Source organism: Triticum aestivum, chromosome 2D (assembly GCF_018294505.1).
Source record: "Triticum aestivum cultivar Chinese Spring chromosome 2D, IWGSC CS RefSeq v2.1, whole genome shotgun sequence".
NCBI lineage: Eukaryota > Viridiplantae > Streptophyta > Magnoliopsida > Poales > Poaceae > Triticum > Triticum aestivum.
The window spans coordinates 491,977,518-492,000,672 of record NC_057799.1 but is presented as its reverse complement, the minus strand read 5'-3'; the positions used below and the strand labels follow the sequence as shown (position 1 = coordinate 492,000,672).

Here is a 23,155-nt window from a genome sequence, read left to right as displayed (position 1 = left end):
TTCTGCAATGTCTTAACTATGAACAATGTCATATCATTCTACTATTATTTAAACCGTCTCTTTATTTGCCAATCTGAAATGGTATAAGTTGACAGCACACTAACCATTGATACTTATGAGTTCTTGATCTGTAATCCAGTGCTGTCGTGAAGCTGCCAACTCCTTCACAATGTCATTTCCTGCCATGTCTTGACCTGAACAATACCATATTGTGTTAATGCAATTTTAAACTGTGTCACTTTATTCGTCAGTAAGAAATGTGATGAATTGTCAGCACTGATACTTTTATGTGCAAAACCTGTCATCTGTCTGCTTGTTTATCTTTCAGAGTGAGGAAGATATAAGTGTTGAACAAGCGCAATCTCATCATCTTGCTCAGCTGCTTACGCTGCAGCTCCCCAGCAGGGCTAACCTTTCTTGAACTCTATTGAAGTGCTGTCGGTTTTGTATATTATTTTGTCGGCATGTTTATTTGCACTGGTGGCGTTCTTTGATGCCCACTGTATGTAATTTGTTGTCTGCTTGTGCTTTATTATCATAGTGGCGAACTTTGATGCCCAGTGGATGTAATATGTCGTAATTTCTTTACTGTATAGTCTAGGTTTTTTCTTATTCACGATGCTGCAGTTATTTTACTGTATATATATCCTGTCTTCGCAGTAAACCGGCCAAACCGTAAAATTACGGTACATAATCGGGCCTTCATGCAATCACGATGTAGGTTGGGCCTGAAACGTGCCGAACAGCTCACGGGCCGGCAGTAGCCCGAAATGAACCCCGGCCCATGATTGTGCGAATCAAATCATGGGCTTTTAACAGGCCAAAATTGTCTCGGTCCTTGTTTGGCCCAATCAAATATCGGCAGCGAGCAGGCCGGATGCAAACCGGGCCGTAGTTAGGCCCAACTATATGACGGGCTTTTAACAGGCTGAAATTAATATAGGGCCGAAATGTTAAACGGGCCCTTAACAGGCCAAAACTAATATCAAGTCGAATTACTAAGTGGGCCTTTAGCAAGTGGGCCCAAAAGCATAGTGTCCAGTTGACGGGCCGAACCTGATATGGGCCATAATTGAGCCCAAAGCCTCTTAAAGGGTCGGACCTGATCTGGGCTGTAATTTGGCCCAGAACATGGTAGGCTTTTAACGGGCCGGATCTCATATGGGCCACTATTAGGCCCGGAGCATGGCAGGCCATTAATGGACCGGATCAAATATGGGCCGGCATTTGGCCCAAAACATGGCAGCCAGTTAATGGGCTGGCCTACTAGGGTCCTCAAAATCTTGTGGGCCTACAGCTGGGTCGGCCCATTAATGTCGGCGAAATCTCGTGGGCCTTTAGCTGGGCCGGCCCATTATGATCCGCAAAAATCTTGTGGGCCTTTACCTGGGCCGGCCCATTATGGCACACAAAAATCTTGTGGGCCTTTACCTGGGCCGGCCCATTATGGCCCGCAAAATCTTATGGGCCTTTAGCTGGGCCAGCCCATTATGGTCCGCAAAATCTCGTGGGCCTTTAGCTGGGCCGGCCCATTATGGTCCGCAAAATCTTGTGGGCCTTCAGTTGGGCCGGCCCATATAAACTTGATGGGTCGGTCCACGTGTCAACATATCATAGGCGCGTCTTGCCCATTGGATGAGTGACACCTGTGCCAACACGGACCTGACACGTGTCTCCTCCAGCCAATGATGATTTTACACGTGGAAAATCCCCATTGGTCGGGGCTGTTAACGGGTTATCGGATCCAAAACCCAACCCAGTAGCTTAACGGCGTTCCGTTACGGTGGATGCCACGTGTCGGTCACCCTTGACGAAAGCACTTCTGTGACGCGCGATTTATCGTCATGGAAGTGGACACTTCCGTGATGATAATTTTGGTAATATCATGGAATACTTCTACAACAGCACAAGTATGACTATCTTGATTCTGTCATAAATTTGTCATGGATGTACATGCATGACAAAAAACGCGACCTACTGTGACAAACATGTATCATCACGGAAGTGTATTTTTTTGTAGTGGTGGCTGGCGAGCAAACGAAGACGGCGAGGCGCGGGCCGCCGCGTGTTGGGAACGGCAGTGGAGGTAGGCTTGACGCCGAAGAGCGGGCACACGGCCGGGGTGAGCACGGCGGCGTCGGAGAGGGTTCTGCTGTGGATCTGGGGGAGGGGAACTGGCGAAGGAGATTGGGTGGACTAGTTGAGTGAAACGCGGGCGGACGGTGGGGGGGTGTTGGCGGCCTAGATGAAAAGGGTGAAAATATCCCCGGTCACCGCGCGCGCAGAAAGGCCTATGCAAACAGTTGCCTCTAAGCGCTCGTGTGCACAAACAGAATAATTTTGTTTGAAATAAAGACGTACTAATTTTGAAATGAAGATGTGAGTTCATCGTTTCTCGTCTAAATTTTTCGCACGTAAACCAATCACAATTTTACCACGGGTTTGATTTGCTGGCGCATTTCAGGTCTCGTGTGCTATATGTAAGACATTTTTTGGCATTTACCGTGCATGTTTGCATATAAATCAGTTCCTAGCCGGACTGCATTTCCTGTCGAAAGGGATGAGGATTGCCGTTCAATCTGGGAGCATCCAACGGTGCAGACGTATGCTCTGTGGGGTTTGGGTACTGGCCAATCAGAACGCACGACTCAGATCGCATGTGCAGCGGGGGGGGGGGCATCGGCCACGATTTTGTACGCACACGGCTTTCGTGTGTGAACCGTGTGCTATTTGAAAACATTTTTTTGGGAGGGGCTATTTTAAAACATGTACATGTGTTGTCGAAAGGGATGAGGATCGCGGTTCGATCAAGGAGAATCCAACGGTGCAGACGTACGATCCGTGGGGTTTGGGTTCTGGCCAATCAGAACGCGCGACTCAGATCGCGCGCGTGGCAGAGGGGTGAGGGTGCATCGGCCATGGTTTAGTGGACACACGGCTTTCGTGAGTGAACCGTGTGCTCTTTCAAAACATTTACATTACCTAACATCATATTTTTGTTCGAATGAAAACATGAGTTCATCGTATCGCCTCCAATTTTTTTCGACGGTAAGAAATCATGAGTATAGTGGAGAGTGTCATATACTAGTATCATGAATATACAGTACATATGATACTACCTTTAATTAATTATAGCGCATAGTACTCCCTCCGTTTCATTTTAGTCTGCATATAAGATTTAGTCAAAGTCAAACTTTATAAAGTTTGACCAACTTTTTTGGAGAAAATATCAACATCTACTATACTAAAGCTATATGGTATGAAAATTAATTTCATTATGCATCTAACAATATTAATTTCATATTGTGAATCTTGATATTTTTTTCTATAAACTCAGTCAAAGTTGACAAAGTTTGACTTTGACTAAATCTTATATGCAGACTAAAAATAAATGGAGGGAGTATAATATATACATAGAGTATAGTATATCATATATATCATATTTATTGCCATGCATGACACAAATTAGCATCGCATTTAACATGATACGGTATCTACCTACTATATGTTACTCTAACCCTCTTTATGTATATTTAATTCTTTGCCGCATCAGCATATATACTTGCTATTTCCGAGTGCATGACATCGTCGGCTATGATACCACCACTATGGCCAGCCTTATATAGGGAGTATCATCGTCGGATACCACCACTTTGCCACATAAACACTCTTCTGATCACGGGATCAGAATAATATTCTGATCACAACCTGAACTGCCTGAGTAACGCGCCTGAACTTCCCTCTGTACAAACCCGAACTTCGGGCTATCTTCGCAACCGTGGCTTCCCCCGTGAATTATTCTTGTTAGTCGTGTTCTATATGATGTTAGTGTAATCTAGAAACGTTTTTAGCAACTAAATACCGGTTTTAAATAGGAATCTCGCTCGTTGATGGATTTTGCTCTCGGGTCGTGATGAAATTGCGTTTTTTGCAATTTTACTGCTTGAGTTGTTCGACCTGAACTTCTCCCAGTACTAGGTTGAACTTCCACCAACATTGCTCAAATGGGCTTGCGATATACCGTTGGAAAGCTATGGACACCAGTATCAAGACCCAAGTTAAATTTTTGGCAAAATATAAGCGGTTTAAGAGCAGTTTTGAAAACTGTTTTTTCGTCATACAAAAAACGTGAATCGTATTTTCGACTGCATTTCTAAACCTTTTATCGGAATGAGGCAAATAATATGGCGTTGGAAAGCTGCTGTAAAACCACTCCTTCCACATGTTCAAAGTTTTCTCTAATTCCCTACGGTTAAAGAGTAATTTGGAAAATCGTAAAATTTCGCAAACCGAACAGCCGAGTTCGTATTTTCGATGTTATTTCTTAACGGCTAAACCAATTGAGGCAAATGATATGGCGTTGGAAAGCTTATGAAAATGCGCTACTTTTCATGTAGAAAGTTTTTTCTAATTTTGAACGGCTTAAGAGTAATTTAGAAAATGGTACAAGTTCCACCGAGTTCGTATTTTCGATCTATTTTTTTAACTGTATGTCCGAATGCAGCAAATCATATGGCTTTGGAAAGCTTGAGGAAATGCGAAACTTTTTGGTATATATTATTTCTCCCAATTCCTTACTGTTTTATGTCAATTTTGAAAATTGCTAAAAACTTATTTTCTCCATAATTTCTACAAACTTTAGCGGAATGGGGCAAATAATATACCGTTGAAACGCAAAGGAAAATGCGAAACTTTTTCATGTTGATGGTTTTCTGTGATTCCTAGCCGTTTTGAAGTAGTTTCAAAAATGGCGAGATCATTTGTTCTGCCTTTATCGCGAAACAGATCCTTCGAAAATGCACCACGTGAAGAACCTGAACTTCTCGGCATGTCTACTTGAACTTCACTCTATTTTTCACGTGCTTTTTTTGCTCGTAGATCTCCATCCACTGCTCGTAGCTCTCCATCCACTCACTGGAATTGAGCAAGCGATATACCGATGGAAAACTGCTGTAAACACGCAACTTTCCCGTGTTGATCTTTTTTCATACTCGCGATAATTTTAAAAGTTTTTCATCTCAAACTCATTCACTATAGTAGTCGAACTACGTGTTGTTTTCACGTTGAACTTCTGTGACGTATTTTCGTTTGTAATTTTCTCATCCATTTCGTCAGTGTTACACAAATGATATTCTTTTTGTACAAACCTCTCTCACAATTTTTTTTAACTTTCTCCGATCAAGGACTTGAACTTACACAAATGATATTCCTGTCGTTTTGAAGTAAATTAGAGAAATGACAAGATCATGATTTCTGCCTTCATTGCGAATGGAAATGCACTGCGTGAAGTAGTTGAACTTCTCGGGCATGTCTGTTTGAACTTCACTCTGTTTTTGACCTGTTGTTTGTTGCACTGCGTGAAGTAGTTGGACTTCTGGGGCATGCCTGTTTGAACTTCACTCGGTTTCACTTTATTGTATTTTTCTTATATGAAATACACACCATGTAGTACGTGAACTTCCGGTTGTTATCACTTGGAACTTCTCTCTAGTTTGAGCGAATTATTTTAAAACACAAAAAACAACATCTTTTTATGTATTTTGGACATCTAAATACACGGTGAACCTCTCTCACAAGAATTTTTTAAACTTTTCCTCGCCGAGCACTTGAAGTTCTAGCAACCATTTTTTTTCTTTTATGAGTTGTTTTTAAAAGTGCAAAAAATGGCGTTGTGTTTTTTATTTTTTGAATAGGTAAGTCCTAGGTTTTAATAAACTCCGAACTTCTCTGTTATTTCAATTTTAACATCACCTTTTTATATTTTGAGTAAAGAATTGTATTCGATTTTATAAGGAAAAATGGAACATGGAAATACAAGGTGAACCTCTCTCGCAAGAAATTTTGAACTTCTCCGAACAGAGCACTTGAACTTATTTCAACAAACCTTTTAAGCTTTTATTTTTCTATACTTTTATTCTCACGTGAAATGCATTCCTTGCAGTACTTGAACTTCTCGTTGTTTTCACTATGAACTTCTTTCAACAGATAAGAATTTTTTGAATACATAAAAATGTGTTTTAAACCGTTCATCGAAATGTGGCACATAATATACCTGGTGGAAAGCTTATGAATAGCGGCAAGTTTTTCATGTAGAAATTTGTTACAAATTCGTTGCCGTAGACATATGTAAATGAACGATGGACGTCTCGCACATGAATTTTTGAACTATGCTTGCAACAAACCTTTTAAGCTTTTAGTTTTCTATTTCTATATTCTTATCTGAAACGCATTCTGTGTAGTAGTTGAACTCCCCGCTATTTTCACCTTGAACTTCTGTCACGTATTTTTGTTCAACCTCTCTCACAAGAATTTTTGAACTTTCTCGAGTCGAGCACTTGAACTTCTAGCAACAATTTTTTTAGCATTTTGCTTTTTTATTATCTTTTAATACAAAATGCACACCGTGTAGTACGTGAACTTCTGGCAGTTATCAATCTGAACTTCTCTCGATTACGTGAAAATATCCGAGTTTTACATTGAAGCGCTCTACTTTCTTTTATTTGAACTTCATTGTGTATTTTTAGAAATGGAAAATTGGAGTTTTGTTAGAAACATCGAACTTCTTCGTTATTTTCAATTGAACCTGTTGGTTTTATTCTTTAGTGATCAGAAAATCCGAGTTTTTAAGTAAATATCAAACTGCTATGCTTTTCCCAATTGAACTTCTTCGTTATTTTGAATTGAACTTATTGGTTTTTTCTTTAGTAACCAGAAAAATCCGAGTTTTAAAATATAACATCAAACTGCTCCATTTTTTAAATTTGAACTTCTTCATTTTATTTCTTTTAGTAATGGAAAAATTCCTAGGTTTGTAATAAACATCGAACCGCTCATCTATTTTAATTTGAACTTCTGGTTTTCTTTATATATCAGAAAGATCCATCGAAATCCATGGAAATTGTTTGAACTTTTTTGTTTTTCATTTTCTTTGGCCTCTCCATTTTATTAATTTTAAACTTTCAGAGTTAACAAGTCCATTTATGCATGAACTTCTTGACGATATGTCCCTCACCGGCTCAAGTTTTATGCATTCTTATATATACAAAAAAAGGAAAGGAAAACAGAAAAAATGTTGCGTTCTTATGGACACCACTAAAACTTTTTGAGAGCACCGTATTCCACTGTAATTTTTTGCATAATTTTGCCGCAAAAAATGGCCTTTTTTGTTGTTGTCAACATCAACTAGCATAACTTGATTTTTTTATGGAATAATACTAATAGAACTACTACAGGTTTTCTTATTGAACTGCTACTGAATGATGGCACAACAAGATTTCTTGTGAGCTCCCGTGTATACACGCAACACGCGAAGCATCAACCTTCATATAGATGAACTTCTATCATCGGTATTTCATAACCTTTTTTGCGTTCTATCGTCGCCAACAAATGTCTCTATCTCTCTTCATGAAACACAAGGCTTGAAACACAAAAGAGAGTACGAACTAGCATAAACATGTATGAAAAGTCCATCATGATCTAAAAACATGCAAAGAATTCTCTGAGGTTTTTCTGCTCGTGTTATGTCTGAACTTTAATTCCAAACTCACACCAAAAGGAAGAGAACAAGACAGTAGGATCCATGGGAAGGCTGAGGTGCTGAAGAACACAAAAATGGTTTCATCGTGTACATGGCTCCAAAAGAAGAAGAAACAAGTGCACATGCGCACTGTAACAGAGTGCAAAGGGCTACACCTACCTACTTACCTCATCTTGATGCATAAGTTGTCTGTACGTATATGCCGATGAATGATTGAGTTAACTCAGCTGCTCACTGCACTTTATATAGAAGAAGCACACCTAATGGAGGGACATGCAATGCAAGGACTCATACAGTCACACTTGAACTTTTACTGTTACAGCTCGTTTGGCTCCCCTGATTTCATTTCATTTGGTGGAAATGAAATGAAATCTCCATCAAGATTTCATTTTCCTGAATCCAAATTCCAAATCGAAATTTCATGTTTGGCTGGCACTAGGATTTTGAGATGAAATCCTTACCAGCACCAAAATGAGCAAGAATATAACACTAAACCATTGATGTTCACACATACAAAAATGGTTTGCATTAAATTGAACCATAGAAGTACACATAAATGAAAAATAGAAGGAGGAGCTTCAACATAGGACTTTGCGAAAAGTTCAATCTTAACAATACAGCAGAGGTTCACAGCAACATAAAATTATCACAATTTAGCCAAGATTACATAAAACTGAAGCTTTGCAGCTTTGCATTACTAGCTCCACCAAGGAAGATTTCCATTGCTTGATTTGCTTGAGGATCCTTTTTTTCCTCATTTTTTCCATTCAACGCCATACTTCTTCCAAAATTTGATGCCCTTTTGCATGTAGAAAGCGGTTTCTTTTATTTTTCCTGCAAACTAACATGAGAAATGGTCTCATACTGTACATGTAAACAGTCATCAATGGAAACTGCAGTTTGTAAGCTATAATGGCGACAGTAGCGAATTGTATATTTTCTAATAATGGTAGAAAAAGAGTAGAATTTTACTTGAGATATTGCGTACAATATACTGGTTTGAGAGTACAACAAACAAAAATGGAATTCTAAGTTCTGAACTTCCAACTTTGACAACAAGATCAATGTAAATTGCAGATACAATACAAACAAAGCAGATCATAACAACATGGTGATATTGGCTACCGCTTCAGGTGCCCGAGGGGACGTTTACATGTTTATAGCTGATCATACACAAGTAGCAAGCTTCAGTTTAGCTTATAGGATATGTGTATTTATCATCTATGGTCACATGTACTACTCACTTTGTTTACACAAGCATGCAAGCAAATATACAAGACAAGCACAATTTAAATTTTGTGCCACGAAGATAGGTGTGCAAATGTGCCATACAGAACAGAAATGAACATGTTTTGAGGTATGGAGGAAATACACTCCCAAGGACAGTAGCAGAAATGACCATATTTCTTCTGCCTAAATCTGAGCGTATACTATGACAATATACTACTACTAATATTGTTTCAGCGCAGTCTAGTAAAAGGAAGCAGCAAGGAAAAGTAACAACATTTTCAGAGAGCATTTCAAAGAACATTTTCAGAGAACTCCAAGCAAAAGTAATATATCTCTGCAGTTTCATTCCTCAAAGGGAGATAGAACAAAGTAAATCTGGGTCACTACTAGCGCACGATCAGTACATACATATCTACTATTGTTAAATGTAGGCCACGGCTACACTACTACAACAGAAAACGTCATCCACGGCAATGAATATACAACTGAACTTCAGACACTAGCCACCTACACTGTCGTCCTAGTGGGAGAGAGGAGGGAGGTATGGTGCTCGGTCGTTGCGCCGACGGAGCAGAGTGCAGGTGTGCTGGAGGAGGGCGGGCCGTACCAGAGAGCAGGTCGCACCAGAGGGGAGGGCAGGCCGCGCCAGAGCGCAGGGAAGGTCGCACCCGGGCGGAGGGGAGGGGAGGCCACGAACGGGGCCTGTCCTCTGCTACGGCGGGCGGAGCTGGTTTCGGTCACCGGAGGGTGGACGGGGAGGCGCCCGTGTCCGGGGCAGAACATCAAGGAGGCGTGTGTCGCAGGGGGTCGTCGCGTGAGGAGGAGCTGGGCGACGTCAGGGGCACCCTAGGTGGCAGCGGAGGCGCGACGGCATACCAGAGATAGGGTGCCCCCCTCCTCCGTATATAAAGGGGGGGAGGGGGCGGCCAAGGGGAGGAGGCGCGCCCAAGGGGGGGCATTCCTTCTCCAAGTAGGTTTTGCCCCCCTTTCCTATTCCAACTAGGAGAAGGGGGAAGGAGGAGGTGGAGAGAAGGAAGGAGAAGGGGGCCGCCACCCCCTTCCCTTTCCCAATTCGGATTGAGGCAAGGGGGGCCGCGCGCCACCTCCTGGCCGCCTCTCCTCTTCAGCACTTGGGCCCATGAGGCCCAATAACCCCCGGGGGGTGTCCGGTAACCCCCCGGTACTCCGGTATATATCCGATAACCCCCGGAACCATTCCGGTGTCCGTATATAGTCGTCCAGTATATCAATCTTCATGTCTCGACCATTTCGAGACTCCTCGTCATGTCCGTGATCACATCCGAGACTCCGAACTACCTTCGGTACATCAAAACACATAAACTCATAATATAATCGTCATTGAACTTTAAGCGTGTGGACCCTACAGGTTCGAGAACTATGTAGACATGACTGAGACACGTCTCCGGTCAATAACCAATAGTGGAAGGTGGATGCTCATATTGGCTCCCACATATTCTACGAAGATCTTTATCGGTCAAACCGCATAACAACTTACATTGTTCCCTTTGTCATCGGTATGTTACTTGCCCGAGATTCGATCATCGGTATCTCAATACCTAGTTCAATCTCGTTACCGGCAAGTCTCTTTACTCGTTTCGACATCATCCCGCAACTAACTCATTAGTTGTAATGCTTGCAAGGCTTAAGTGATGTGCATTACCGAGTGGGCCCAGAGATACCTCTCCGACAATCGGAGTGACAAATCCTAATCTCAAAATACGCCAACCCAACAAGTACCTTCGGAGACACCTGTAGAGCACCTTTATAATCACCCAATTACGTTGTGACGTTTGGTAGCACACAAAGTGTTCCTCCGGTAAACGGGAGTTGCATAATCTCATAGTCATAGGAACATGTATAAGTCATGAAGAAAGCAATAGCAACATACTAAATGATCAAGTGCTAAGCTAACGGAATGGGTCAAGTCAATCACATCATTCTCCAAATGATATGATCCCGTTAATCAAATGTCAACTCATGTCTATGGTTAGGAAACTTAACCATCTTTGATTAAAGAGCTAGTCAAGTAGAGGCATACTAGTGACACTATGTTTTTCTATGTATTCACACATGTATTATGTTTCCGGTTAATACAATTCTAGCATGAATAATAAACATTTATCATGAAATAAGGAAATAAATAATAACTTTATTATTGCCTCTAGTGCATATTTCCTTCAGTCTCCCACTTGCACTAGAGTCAATAATCGAGAGCACATCGCCATGTGATTTAACATCAATAGTTCACATCGCCATGTGATTAACACCCGTAGTTCACATCGTCATGTGACCAACACCCAAAGGGTTTACTAGAGTCAATAATCTAGTTCACATTGCTATGTGATCAACACCGAAAGAGTACTAAGGTGTGATCATGTTTTGCTTGTGAGAGAAGTTTAGTCAACGGGTCTGCCATATTCAGATCCGTATGTATTTTGCAAATTTCTATGTCTACAATGTCTGTACGGAGCTACTTTAGCTAATTGCTCCCACTTTCAATATGTATCCAGATTAAGACTTAGAGTCATCTGGATCAGTGCCAAAACTTGTATCGACGTAACCCTTTACGACGAACCTTTTGTCACCTCCATAATCGAGAAACATATCCTTATTCCACTAAGGATAATTTTGACCGCTGTTCAGTGATCTACTCCTAGATCACTATTGTACTCCCTTGCCAAAATTAGTGTAGGGTATACAATAGATCTGGTACACAGCATGGCATACTTTATAGAACCTACGACTGAGGCATAGGGAATGACTTTCATTCTCTTTCTATCTTCTACCGTGGTCGGGCTTTGAGTCTTACTCAATTTCACACCTTGTAACACAGGCAAGAACTCTTTCTTTGACTGTTCCATTTTGAACTACTTCAAAATCTTGTCAAGGTATGTACTCATTGAAAAAAATTATCAAGCGTCTTGATCTATCTCTATAGATCTTGATGCTCAATATGTAAGCAGCTTTACCGAGGTCTTTCTTTGAAAAACTCCTTTCAAATACTCCTTTATGCTTTTCAGAAATTCTACATTATTTCCGATCAACAATATGTCATTCACATATACTTATCAGAAATGTTGTAGTGCTCCCACTCACTTTCTTGTAAATACAGGCTTCACCGCAAGTCTGTATAAAACTATATGCTTTGATCAACTTATCAAAGCGTATATTCCAACTCCGAGATGCTTGCACCAGTCCAAAGATGGATTGCTGGAGCTTGCACACTTTGTTAGCATCCTTTGGATCGACAAAACCTTCAAGTTGCATCATATACAACTCTTCTTCCAGAAATCCATTTAGGAATGCAGTCTTCACATCCATTTGCCTGATTTCATAAAATGTGGCAATTTTCTAACATGATTTGGACAGACTTAAGCATTGCTATGAGTGAGAAAATCTCATCGTAGTCAACAACTTGAACTTTGTCAAAAACCTTTTTCGACAAGTCTAGCTTTGTAGATAGTAACACTACTATCAGCGTCCATCTTCCTCTTGAAGATCCATTTATTTTCTATGGCTTGCCGATCATCGGGCAAGTCAACCAAAGTCCACACTTTGTTCTCATACATGGATCCCATCTCAGATTTCATGGCCTCAAGCCATTTTGCGGAATCTAGGCTCATCATCGCTTCCTCATAGTTCATAGGTTCGTCATGGTCAAGTAACATGACCTCCAGAATAGGATTGCCGTACCACTCTGGTGCGGATCTAACTCTAGTTGACCTACGAGGTTCGGTAGTAACTTGATCTGAAGTTATATGATCATCATCATTAGCTTCCTCACTAATTGGTGTAAGAGTCACAGGAACAGATTTCCGTGATGAACTACTTTCCAATAAGGGAGCAGGTACAGTTACCTCATCAAGTTCTACTTTCCTCCCACTCACTTCTTTCGAGAGAAACTCCTTCTCTAGAAAGGATCCATTCTTGGCAACGAATATCTTGCCTTCGGATCTGTGATAGAAGGTGTACCCAATAGTAACTTTTGGGTATCCTATGAAGACACACTTCTCCGATTTGGGTTTGAGCTTATCAGGATGAAACCTTTTCATATAAGCATCGCAACCCCAAACTTTAAGAAAACGACAACTTTGGTTTCTTGCCAAACCACAGTTCATACGGTGTCGTCTCAATGTATTTAGATGGTGCCCTTTTTAACGTGAATGCAGCTGTCTCTAATCCATAACCCCAAAACGATAGTGATAAATCGGTAAGAGACATCATAGGTTGCACTATATCCAATAAAGTACGGCTATGACGTTCGGACACACCATTACGCTGTGGTGTTCCAGGTGGCATGAGTTTGTGAAACTATTCCACATTGTTTTAATTAAAGACCAAAACTCGTAACTCAAATATTTGTCTCCGCGATCGGATCGTAGAAACTTTATTTTCTTGTTACGATGATTTTCCACTTCACTCTGAAATTCTTTGAACTTTTCAAATGTTTCAGACTTATGTTTCATCAAGTAGATATACTCATATCTGCTCAAACCATCTGTGAAGGTCAGAAAATAATGATACCCACCGCGAGCCTCGACATTCATCGGACCACATACATCAGTATGTATGATTTCCAACAAATCTGTTGCTCGCTCCATTGTTTCGGAGAACGGAGTCTTAGTCATCTTGCCCATAAGGCATGGTTCGCAAGCATCAAGTGATTCGTAATCAAGTGATTCCAAAATCCCATCAGCATGGAGTTTCTTCATGCGCTTTACACCAATATGACCTAAACGGCAGTGCCACAAATAAATTGCACTATCATTATTAACTTTGCATCTTTTGGCTTCAATATTATGAATATGTGTATCACTATGATCGGGATCCAACAAACCATTTTCATTGGGTGTATGACCATAGAAGGTTTTATTCATGTAAACAGAACAACAATTATTCTCTAACTTAAATGAATAACCGTATTGCAATAAACATGATCAAATCATATTCATGCTCAACGCAAACACCAAATAACACTTATTTAGGTTCAACACTAATCCCGAAAGTATAGGGAGTGTGCGATGATGATCATATCAATCTTGGAACTACTTCCAACACACATCGTCACCTCGCCTTTAACTAGTTTCTGTTCATTCTGCAACTCCCGTTTCAAGTTACTACTCTTAGCAACTAAACCAGTATCAAATACCGAGGGGTTGCTATGAACACTAGTAAAATACACATCAATAATCTGTATATAAAATATACCTTTGTTCACTTTGCCATCCTTCTTATCCGCCAAATACTTGGGGCAGTTCCGCTTCCAGTGACCAGTCTCTTTGCAGTAGAAGCACTTAGTCTCAGGCTTAGGTCCAGACTTGGGTTTCTTCACTTGAGTAGCAACTTGCTTGCCGTTCTTCTTGAAGTTCCCCTTCTTCCCTTTGCCCTTTTCTTGAAACTAGTGGTGTTGTCAACCATCAACACTTGATGCTTTTCTTGATTTCTACCTTTGTCGATTTCAGCATCACGAAGAGCTTGGGAATCGTTTCTGTTATCCCTTGCATATTATAGTTCATCACGAAGTTCTAGTAACTTGGTGATAGTGACTAGAGAACTCTGTCAATCACTATCTTATCTGGAAGATTAACTCCCACTTGATTCAAGTGATTGTAGTACTCAGACATTCTGAGCACATGCTCACTAGCTGAGCAATTCTCCTCCATCTTGTAGGCAAAGTACTTGTAAAAGGTCTCATACCTTTCGACATGGGCATGAGTCTGAAATACCAATTTCAACTCTTGGAACATCTCATATGCTCTGTGGCGTTCAAAACGTCTTTGAAGCCCCGATTCTAAGCCGTAAAGCATGGTGCACTAAACTATCAAGTAGTCATCATATCGAGCTTGTCAAACGTTCATAACGTCTGCATCTGCTCCTGCAATCGGTCTGTCACCTAGCGGTGCATCAATGACATAATTCTTCTGTGCAGCAATGAGGATAATCCTCAGATCACGGATCCAATCCGCATCATTGCTACTAACATCTTTCAACTTAGTTTTTCTCTATGAACATATCAAAAATAAAACATGGGAGCTAAACGCGAGCTATTGATCTACAACATAGATATGCTAATACTACTAGGACTAAGTTCATGATAAATTAAAGTTCAATTAATCATATTACTTAAGAACTCCCACTTAGATAGACATCCCTCTAATCATCTAAGTGATCACGTGATCCAAATTAACTAAACCATGTCCGATCATCACGTGAGATGGAGTAGTTTTCAATGGTGAACATCACTATGTTGATCATATCTACTATATGATTCACGCTCGACCTTTCGGTCTCAGTGTTCCGAGGCCATATCTGCATATGCTAGGCTCGTCAAGTTTAACCTGAGTATTCTGCGTGTGCAAAACTGGCTTGCACCCGTTGTAGATGGACGTAGAGCTTATCACACCAGATCATCACGTGGTGTCTGGGCACGACGAACTTTGGCAACGGTGCATACTGAGGGAGAACACTTTTATCTTGAAATTTAGTGAGAGATCATCTTATAATGCTACCGTCAATCAAAGCAAAATAAGATGCATAAAAGATAAACATCACATGCAATCAATATAAGTGATATGATATGGCCATCATCATCTTGTGCTTGTGATCTCCATCTCCGAAGCACCGTCATGATCACCATCATCACCGGCGCGACACCTTGATCTCCATCGTAGCATCGTTGTCGTCTCGCCAACTATTGCTTCTACGACTATCGCTACCGCTTAGTGATAAAGTAAAGCAATTACATGGCGATTGCATTGCATACAATAAAGCGACAACCATATGGTTCTTGCCAGTTGCCGATAACTCGGTTAAAAAACATGATCATCTCATACAATAAAATATAGCATCATGCCTTGACCATATCACATCACAACATGCCCTGCAAAAACAAGTTAGACGTCCTCTACTTTGTTGTTGCAAGTTTTACGTGGCTGCTACGGGCTGAACAAGAACTGTTCTTACCTACGCATCAAAACCATAACGATAGTTCGTCAAGTTAGTGCTGTTTTAACCTTCTCAAGGACCGGGCGTAGTCACACTCGGTCAACTAAAGTTGGAGGAACTGACACCCGCCAGCCACCTATGTGCAAAGCACGTCGGTAGAACCAGTCTCGCGTAAGCGTACGCGTAATGTCGGTCTGGGCCGCTTCATCAAACAATACCGCCGAACCAAAGTATGACATGTTGGTAAGCAGTATGACTTGTATCGCCCACAACTCACTTGTGTTCTACTCGTGCATATTACATCTACGCATAAAACCAGGCTCGGATGCCACTGTTGGGGAATGTAGTAATTTCAAAAAAATTCCTACGCACACGCAAGATCATGGTGATGCATAGCAACGAGGAGAGGAGAGTGTTGTCCACGTACCCTCGTAGACCGAAAGCGGAAGCGTTAGCACAACGCGGTTGATGTAGTCGCACGTCTTCACGATCCGACCGATGCAAGTACCGAACGCACGGCACCTCCGAGTTCAGCACACGTTCAGCTCGATGACGTCCCGCGAACTCTGATCCAGCAGAGCTTCACGGGAGAGTTCCGTCAGCACGATGGCGTGATGACGGTGATGATGTTGCTACCGACGCACGGCTTCGCCTAAGCACCGCTATGATATGACCGAGGTGGATTATGGTGGAGGGGGCACCGCACACGGCTGGGAGAGATCAACAGATCAACTTGTTGTCTCTATGGAGTGCCCCCTCCTCCGTATATAAAGGGGGGAGGAGGAGGGGCCGGCCAAGGGGAGGAGGCGCGCCCAAAGGGGGGCAATCCTACTCCAAGTAGGTTTTGCCCCTTTCCTATTCCAACTAGGAGAAGGGGGAAGGAGGAGGTGGAGAGAAGGAAGGAGAAGGGGGGCCGCCGCCCCCTTCCCTTTCCCAATTCGGATTGGGGCAAGGGGGGCCGCGCGCCACCTCCTGGCTGCCTCTCCTCTTCCACCACTTGGGCCCATGAGGACCAATAACCCTCGGGGGGTTCCAGTAACCCCCCGGTACTCCGGTATATATCCGATAACCCCCGGAACCATTCCGGTGTCCGTATATAGTCATCCAGTATATCAATCTTCATGTCTCGACCATTTCGAGACTCCTCGTCATGTCCATGATCACATCCTCGACTCCGAACTACCTTCGGTACATCAAAACACATAAACTCATAATATAACCGTCATCGAACTTTAAGCGTGTGGACCCTACAGGTTCGAGAACTATGTAGACATGACTGAGACACGTCTCCGGTCAATAACCAATAGTGGAAGGTGGATGCTCATATTGGCTCCCACATATTCTACGAAGATCTTTATCGGTCAAACCGCATAACAACATACGTTGTTCCCTTTGTCATCGATATGTTACTTGCCCAAGATTCGATCGTCGATATCTCAATACCTAGTTCAATCTCGTTACCGGCAAGTCTCTTTACTCGTTCCATAATACATCATCCCGCAACTAACTCATTAGTTGCAATGCTTGCAAGGCTTAAGTGATGTGCATTACCGAGTGTCCCAGAGATACCTCTCCGACAATCGGAGTGACAAATCCTAATCTCGAAATATGCCAACCCAACAAGTACCTTCGGAGACACCTGTAGAGCACCTTTATAATCACCCAATTACGTTGTGACGTTTGGTAGCACACAAAGTGTTCCTCCGGTAAACGGGAGTTTCATAATCTCATAGTCATAGGAACATGTATAAGTCATGAAGAAAGCAATAGCAACATACTAAACGATCAAGTGCTAAGCTAACGGAGTGGTCAAGTCAATCACATCATTATCCTAATGATGTGATCCCGTTAATCAAATGTCAACTCATGTCTATGGTTAGTGTCGGGTGGTAGGTGCGACATATGCCAACGGGTGGCTTATCATTGTGGGAGCCAGTAAAACGTCGTCGGTGCCTGGAAACGGGATGAGGCGAAGACATGCACGCCGGCGAATCTTACCCAGGTTCAGGGCTCTCCGTGGAGATAACACCCCTAGTCCTACTCTGCGGGGTCTCCGCATGATCACTAGATCAATACAAGCAGCTACAAGTGCTCCTTGAGCTGTCTAGCTAGAGGAAGAAGAAGGGCAAGGCTAGCTCTCCTCTTCTTTCTATGTGGTGTGTGAAACTCGATGAGATCAACCCTTTGCATGGGTGTCCCGGGGGGTTTATATAGGCCTACCCCCCAGGGGTACAATGGTAATCCGGCTGGGCGCGGGTCCCAGCCGTCAGTGTCTATGCTCGCCGGCTTCTCCGCCGGTCATTGGGGCCCGCCGACTGGTGGGTCCCGCCGGCTACCGGCTTCTTGGCCGGCACGCCGGCCCCACCGCTTGGGGGCTTTGTCGGCGGCTGGTTACTGTTGCCTCGCCTCTGATGACGAGGGCTTTGTCGAGGTAAGCGTGTCTACAGTGTCGCCGCCTTGCGAGCTCTCACTGTAGCCTTACCTCGTCCTGTCTCCTTGATGGTGCGCATGCTTCGAGGGAGGGAGGTAGCCGGCTATTGGGAGCCGGCCACATCCCTGGCCATACTGGCACCTGTCGTGGGTGACATCGAGGCCAACATGGCTACAGTGCCGCGCTGGACGGGGGATGGCTGGCCCGGGCGGCGCCCTGTGGCCATACCTGTTCCGGGATTCGGGGGTAGTGGGCTGTACAGCGGCCACGCCCCATCTTATCACCGTTATGTGGGTACAGTCTTTGTGGGTGCAGTCTTGGCCGGCTTCTGGGAGCCGACTTTCTTCATGGCCGGCTTCTGGGAGTCGGTCCTCTCGGGGCCGGCTCCTTGGAGTCGGCTATCTCGTATCTTTCTTGGGGGAGGTTTCTGAGACTGGGTCGCCTTCTGGGAGTCGGCCCAAGGGATAGCTGGCCGGGGGAAGGCAGCCCTATGCTTTGTATGCTTGAAGGCTTAAATGGCCTGGTAATTTTTCGAAGAGCCAGGGGGAGTCGGTTAGTCTACCCGTGGTCATTTACTCCGACAGTAGTCCCCGAGCTGGTTGGGCTTCGAGGCTGAGTGGAGGTCGAGAAGCTCGGTCAGCTTCTTATCTTGATGAGCCAGCAGCTAGGAGCCGGCTTCGGATGGGCGCGCCGTCTTGGCGAAATTTTTAAAGTCAGAAGGCAGGAGTCTGTCGGCGTGCACGCCGGGCTGCGGGCCGGCCGCTCGCCGCCTGCGAACCACGTGGCGTCCCCTGGCTGAAGAGAGCCTGCCAACCCACGCGCGCGACAAGACGTCGCCGCAGGCCGAGGGCCCACCACTCCTACTCCGAGGCCCAGGCGCGGATTCTTTGCGGCCCAAAGCCGTCCACACGTCTTCTGGCGATAGTTTCCGCACGCCGTTAGGGCGCAATAAGCGCGGGACGTGGGGGAGTGGGCGCAGTTCATCCCACGTCCCTCCCCACGCCTTGCCTCCTCGGCCTCACCGCACGAGGCTATAAGTAAGGGGAGGAGGGGAAGCGGCAGACGCTCGCACGCTCCTCCCCTCTCTGCCATCTTCTTCCTCCTGCTTTCCCTCGCAGCAGCACCTCACCGTCGCGCCGTCCCCCCATTCTTCACTCCGCCCCGCAGCTCTGCCACCGCAGGGCCGTGCTCTCTCCGCCGCCGCACTCTTCCTTGCTAGCTTCTCGCTGCCATGCAGTATGGCGGGGACTGGGACGACTCCAACATCCACATGGATCACATCGAGTTCCTCTGCAAGACGCGGCGGTTGCCCGGCGCGGACCAGGTGCGGGTCCGCCTCGCGCCTGTGAGGGAGATCACGCCAGAGCCGGAGGAAGGCGAGCCGGTAGTCTTCCGCTCGCACTTCCTGCGCGGCATCGGCTTGCCGACGAGCGCTTTCTTCCGCTCCTTCCTCGACTTCTATCAACTCCAGCCGCACCACCTCACTCCAAACACGGTGGTGCTGCTGTCCGCCTTCGTCACCTTGTGCGAAGGCTTCCTTGGCGTTCTCCCCACCCTCGAGCTCTGGGGGGAGTTCTTCCAATACAAGCTGGGCACCCGCATGCAGGGCGTGCCGGCTCAGAGCGGCGCCTTCATCGTGATGCGGAGGCCGGCGGCCGACAACCCCTTCCCCGTCATCACGTTAATCCAGTCGATGAAGTGCTGGCAGAAGTCCTATTTCTACGTGAAGAACGTCGCCCCGCAAGGCGACTACGTCAACTTGCCGGCTTACGTAGCTGGCCCGCTAGCTGGGAGGCGGCCCCACTGGTCCTATCGGGCCGCGTCGCTGACGCCGGCTCGAGCGCGGCCGTCGCCCGACTGCGGGTGATGATCCAGTCGGAGGGCCTGACTGGGCCCGACTTACTGGCCGCCTTCGTCATGCGCCAGGTGCTTCCGCTTCAGAGCCGCCCTCACCTGATCTGTCAGATGAGCGGCCAGCTCGATCCGAGCCGGATGTGCACCAAGGACATTCCGCATGACGAGGTGGCCCACATGGTGAATTACCTTGCGAACTGTAAGCTCTCCGCAGAGTGGAGGTTTGGCAAGGAGCCATATTCCCGTGCGCACCCTCCGCCCATGGTATGTTTTCTCTTTCCTTAGTTTTGTTGCCGAATTCCTTCTGGCCGTCTCTGACCAGTCGGGGTGCCTTGGCAGAGCTCTCTCCTTCGACCCGCAGCCGGGTCGGAGACGGAGCGCCGATTCCTCCCCGACCGGGCGGAACATGACCTGGAGGACTACGACTTGGGGGCGGCGGGCATGGAGGACAACACCGAGACGGGTGGCGGCGAAGCCGGCGGTGAAGCAGGCGGCTCCGGTCTTGGAGCCAGCTTCGACGACTGACCGGATGACGACGAGGTGGAAGTCGTCCCCCGCCGCCAGCCGGCGTCTGGCAACGGCGTGGGTTCCTCCGCCGCGCTGCCTTCTCGGGGCAGCGGGCAGAAGCGTCGTGCCACGTCGGGCTTGTTCGGCAGTCGGCCGAAGAAGCCCAAGGGCAGGGCGGCGGCGACCAGGCGGGATGAGGCGGCCGCGAAGGCGGCCCGCTTCCGCAAGGTGATGAAGCAGCCGCAGACGGTGTCGGCGTAAGTGTATACTCCTTTGTACATTCTTTCTTCTTTTCTTTGGTAGTTTCTGAATCTTTGTCCTTTCTCAAAAAATCAGGGCTCCGCTGTCGCTCGAGCGGGTTGCTGCCGCCTCCGTCGTTGGATCGCCGGGAGTATCCGGGAGCACCCGCCGCCTGGTCCCCCGCGCCGAGCTTCAGGCGGCGACGGAGTGCAACGCGCGGGAGGCGCGGGAGGAGCGGGAGGCAGAGGAGTTGAGGGCGGCTCCTGCCAAGGCGGCACAGGAGGAGGAGGCGGCGAAGGCGCACGCCAATGCAGCGGCCAAGGCCCAAGCGGAGGCTGTGGCCGCGGCGATGGCGGAGGGGGCCTTGCTCGTCACCCCTCTGCGCGTCGCGGCGCCTGAGGCCCCAGAGCCCCCGCCAGAGGAAGCCGGCGGCGATCAGCCGGGATTGGAGAGGGAGGACGACGTCGTCGTCCTGGAGAGGGAGGCGGCACCGGCCCCGCCGACTGGGGCGGCCCAAGGCGGCCGTCCTAACTTGCCGCGTGCGCAATCGGCCGGGGGCGAGCCGGCCGCAAGAACGGATCTGGTGGTCCAGTCGCCCTTGCGCCAGCACACAGGGAAGGCCGCATCGGAGCCGCAGAAGGCCGCGGGCTCCAGCTCGTCGGTCCAGGACATGGAGGCGGCCAGCGCCAGCTCGGGGTGGACGCCGGGTGGAGGGACGGCTGTGGTGAACGTGGCGGCGCAGGACGTCCGGAACCGACTTTAGTCCCAGGCTGCGGCGCTGAGGAAGTATAATGATGAGTTCCTTGCGACGCGGGCGGCCATTCGGGTTAGTCTTCTTATTTTTGCTTTTTTGATCTTGGTTTCTTCCGTGGGGGCGCGTCAGCGCACCCACTGGGTGTAGTCCCCGAGTTCCGAGTCGGCTGCAGAGCAGGCGGCTTGGAACTTCCTAGCGGGCCTTGTTTTGCTATTCTTGTTCTCATTCGCTCCTCTACCTGACTTGCAGGACTACCACAACCTCCGCGCGGCTGCCTTCAACTCCCAGGCTTGGGAGTTGACCCAGAAGACTGCTGACCTATCTGAGAGCCGGGTAAGTGCTTCATCTTGTATCTCACGTGGGGGCACGTCAGCGCACCCACTGGGTGTAGTCCCCGAGATTCGGGCCGACTGCTGAGCAGTCGGGTCGGATCTTCCTTGACGACTTCTTCCTTATTGCTTCTTTCTTTTCTGCCATCCTTGCAGCGGCCAACGCCACTCCGAGGGAACAGCTGGGCGGGGCTCGGCCGCCCTCCGCGCTAAGGAGGCCGAGTTTGCCACCTTGGCACAGGAGCGTGACCGCCTGGCCAAGAGGTTGGCCGACCAAGAGAAGAGCCACAAGGCGGCCCTGAAGGCGGTGCAGGACAGCGAGGCCGCCTTCCAAGCCGAGTATGAGACAGAGGTGGCCAGCTGGGCCGAAGCGAAGCAGACGCTAATCAACGGCTATGGCCAGATCGAAGACTTGGTTGACGGTAGGCCGCCTTCCTCTTCGTCCTTGCTTGTCGCTCGCCGTTTAGCTCACTTTCTGACTTGGTGTTTTTCTCTTCTTTCTCTTTCTTCTTTGCGCAGAGTACTTCCCTGGCTACTCTACTGCCGCCAACCAGGTCGTCGAGGCCCACCGCGAGGCACGGAGGCAGGTTGGCACCGAGATAGCGCCAAACGCCCACCGGTCGCTGGAGGAGCAGCTCTTGGCGATTCAAGCCCACCTTCAGCCGGCTCACCGCATGCTCCGCCGGCTTCAGCGTGTTGGGGCGCAGGTGTTAGCCGCCTTCTGGCCTGGTGAGGTGATTCCCCGCACCCCCAGTCGGACTGCCGACTGGCTGGAGGTGGCGGTCGGCCGCTTCGAGGCCTGGAAGGCTTCGGCAGCTCGGTCCGGCGCCAGGCGGGCGCTGGAGTTCGCCAAGGCCTGGTATCCCGAGCTGAGTCTGGACCAGCTGGCCACCTGGCGGCAGGAGGCCGACACGGAGCTGGAGCCGGCGCGGCCGGCTATCATCCAGCGGGCTTCGGCGATCGCCGACTACACCGACACCAGCGTCTTCGCTCCTGAGGTGGACGACAACGGTGTTGCCCAGCCGGAGGAGTGGTTCGGGCTGAACCCGGCAGACGGCAAGGACTCGGCGGAGGAGATCGACTCCAGCGACGAGGGCGAGGAAGAGGAGGAGGAGGGTGAAGACGCCGGGCCAGATGGTGGAGCGGCCGGTCAGCCTCAGCTTGACCGTGCCTCCAGCAACAAGGCACGCGCGGGTGCACCGCCTGCAGCCGGCGATGATCAAGCCGAGACCCGGCAGCCGGCCACTCCTCCAGCCGGTGGCGCTGTCTCCACCGACCAACCCGGCTCCCACACTTCGCCCTTAGTC

At 47.2% G+C, this 23,155-nt stretch overlaps 1 long non-coding RNA gene across 1 annotated transcript; it reads right to left on the bottom strand.

Moving 5' to 3' along the window:
- Positions 1-8,133: 8,133 nt before the first annotated feature.
- LOC123049690 (uncharacterized) lies at positions 8,134-9,501 on the bottom strand. The gene is made up of 2 exons (XR_006423635.1): positions 9,375-9,501; positions 8,134-8,378 (listed from the first exon to the last, which is right to left on the bottom strand). It is a non-coding gene; the product is annotated as an uncharacterized lncRNA (long non-coding RNA).
- Positions 9,502-23,155: the final 13,654 nt, after the last annotated feature.